Source organism: Euleptes europaea, chromosome 5 (genome assembly GCF_029931775.1).
Source record: "Euleptes europaea isolate rEulEur1 chromosome 5, rEulEur1.hap1, whole genome shotgun sequence".
Classification (NCBI taxonomy): domain Eukaryota; kingdom Metazoa; phylum Chordata; class Lepidosauria; order Squamata; family Sphaerodactylidae; genus Euleptes; species Euleptes europaea.
In genome coordinates this window covers 65,581,290-65,583,758 of record NC_079316.1, presented here as the reverse complement: position 1 = coordinate 65,583,758, position 2,469 = coordinate 65,581,290, and positions in this window count along the sequence as shown.

The following is a 2,469-nucleotide window of genomic DNA, read 5'->3' as shown; positions in this document are numbered from 1 at the left end:
TGACCCTGGGCTAGTCACCATTCTCTCTGAACTCTCTCAGCCTCACCTACCTCACAAACTGTCTGTTGTGGGGAGAGGAAGCGAAGGTGATTGTAAGCTGGTTTGAGACTTCTTAAAGATAGAGAAAAATCAGGGTATAAAAACCAGCCCTTCTTCTTCTAAACCAGCCTCCTATTTGATACTAACCAATATCCCAGTATACTTTTAGCTAAAAGGCAGATGTTCAGTTTGAGGTAAGACTCGTTTGCTTATTATATCTTCGACATCTTTGACCATCAGTTTATTTTCGACTGGGTAAGCAGCAGATCTTCTGTACTTCTCTGTCCCTGCTTTTTGTAGAAAAAAAGCCCTATTTTTAAAAGAATGGGTGATACTGTTTAAATTGAGAATCTGAATATCTTGTCTTTTTCCTAGATGTAACACCTTAACTACAGTAAACAAAAAAAATGATTAAGTTTAGAACAAGTGATGTTGCTGAAGTTATCCAGCGTGCACTGCTCATCTTCAGATAAAGCAAAGCGAGCATTAAAGTCCACAGGTTTTCTTCAGCTCAAATTAGAATCTGAGTCAAGAGTAGAAGTCATCCCTCCTACCCTTCCATCTGCTCATATTCACGACTGTGACTGGGAGATGGTCTTTTTCTTTCCCTCTCTCCCACTCCCTATTAAGAGTATCAGAACACTCATTAGGGGGAAAATTGTTTCCAGACGTTCAGGATGTAAGGACAAAGATGAACCAGCACCAGAGACAGAGAGAACAGAGCTGGACTGAAGCTGGATTCTTCCCTCAAAGGTAGCCTCATTGCATCTAGTTTATCAGAGAATCTATGTTGGTGTGAAATGTTAGATAGTGCTCTCCAGCCAATCGAAAGTCTGGGCTGAAAGCCAGCTGGTGCAGTAAGAAGTTCCATTGCCCTAGGATGTCACCCCATGAGGCAAGTAGTCTACAGCTACTTTTAGCCTTATGGAAGGCTTGCCGCTCAGAATTTCTGATTCTGAAGAGCCCTCTAAGTGCCAGCATCTGTCTCTTGGCTGCATCAGGAAGGGCAGGGGAGGAGCTGGGGAAGATCCTGCTAGTTAGCAGCAGCTGAACAACATCTTGCTGAGTTTATTCTCCTCTCCTTGTGCTCAGAGGTGCAGGCCCAAGGGCTCTCATCTTTCAGCTTTGAGCCTAATGGTTGGGCTATGGTTGCCAACCTCTAGGTGAGGCCTTGAGATCTCTGAGAAGTACAAGTCATCTCAAGACTACAGAGATCAGTTCCTCTGGAGAAAATGGCTACTTTGGAGGGTGAACTGTATGGCATTACAGCCTGATGATGTCCCCCCCCCTCTTCTCAAACCTCCCCCTCCCCACACTCCAACCTCATATCTCCAAGAATTTCCCATCCCAGAGTTGGCAGCAATAGGTTGGGCCTAGAATTGGGCAGAAAATCAGCCAGTGGAGAGAGGAGACCTGCTTGCCCACTTTCTCCCCTTTCTTGTTTGATTTTGTTTCCCCCCTCTGTGTATTGTTAGCCACTTTACCCCTCCCCGAGAAAAGCAGAATATAAAAATGCTTAGTAAATACATTAGAAAAAAAATATCAGCCCTCTTCAGATGACATATGTAGAGTGGCAGGCACCATGCTCACGTTCCAGTGATCATGCATAGGTAGGACGGCGCCAGTAAACACTTTCCTGCTCTCTTTCTATGTGTATTATTGTAGCTCTGTGTATATCATCTGAAGAAGGCTGCTGTGTCTGTTAGGGCTGCCAACTTCCAGGTACTAGCTGGAGATCTCCTGCTATTACAAGTGATCTCTGGCAGATGGAGATCAGTTCAACTGGAGAAAATGGCTGCTTTGGCAATGGGACTCTATGGCGTTGAAGCCCCTCCCCCTCCAAACCCCGCTCTCTTCAGGCTCCTCCCCAAAAACCTCCCGCTGGTGGCGAAGAGGGACCTGGCAACGCTAGTCTCTGTGTTCCAGTCCCTCCCTTTCCATTCACCACCTCAAGCCCACCCCCCAAATTGAACTCCCCTGAATAAAGTATTGAAATAGGAAGATTTGTATATATTTTTCCAATGTATTTATTTACATATTTCTGAGCCATTTATAGCTAGTCCCAGAAAATGTATTTTAAAATTTGAAAACAGCCTATATATGGAAACGGTAGTATATTAGCTAGGATTGATTTTATCTTTTTTTTAAATTTACTAACAGCGCAATCCGGGAGAGACGGCAGGGGAGCTGGACCACAGCCAGGGATGGCACAGCAACAGCGCAGCTGAGCCGCCGCCTAAGCGGCTTGCTGTGCCGCAGCCAGCCACCTGACAGGGACGTTCCCCCAACTCTGGTGAAACTGCTGTATGCAGTTCTATGGGCTGCATCTACGTTTTTGCCAGCGTAAGTTCGTACCTGCAAATGTGGATGTTCCCATACCAAAAAGGGCTCAGGAAGCTGACAGATGCCAGCCACGTTCCTGGGCACGCC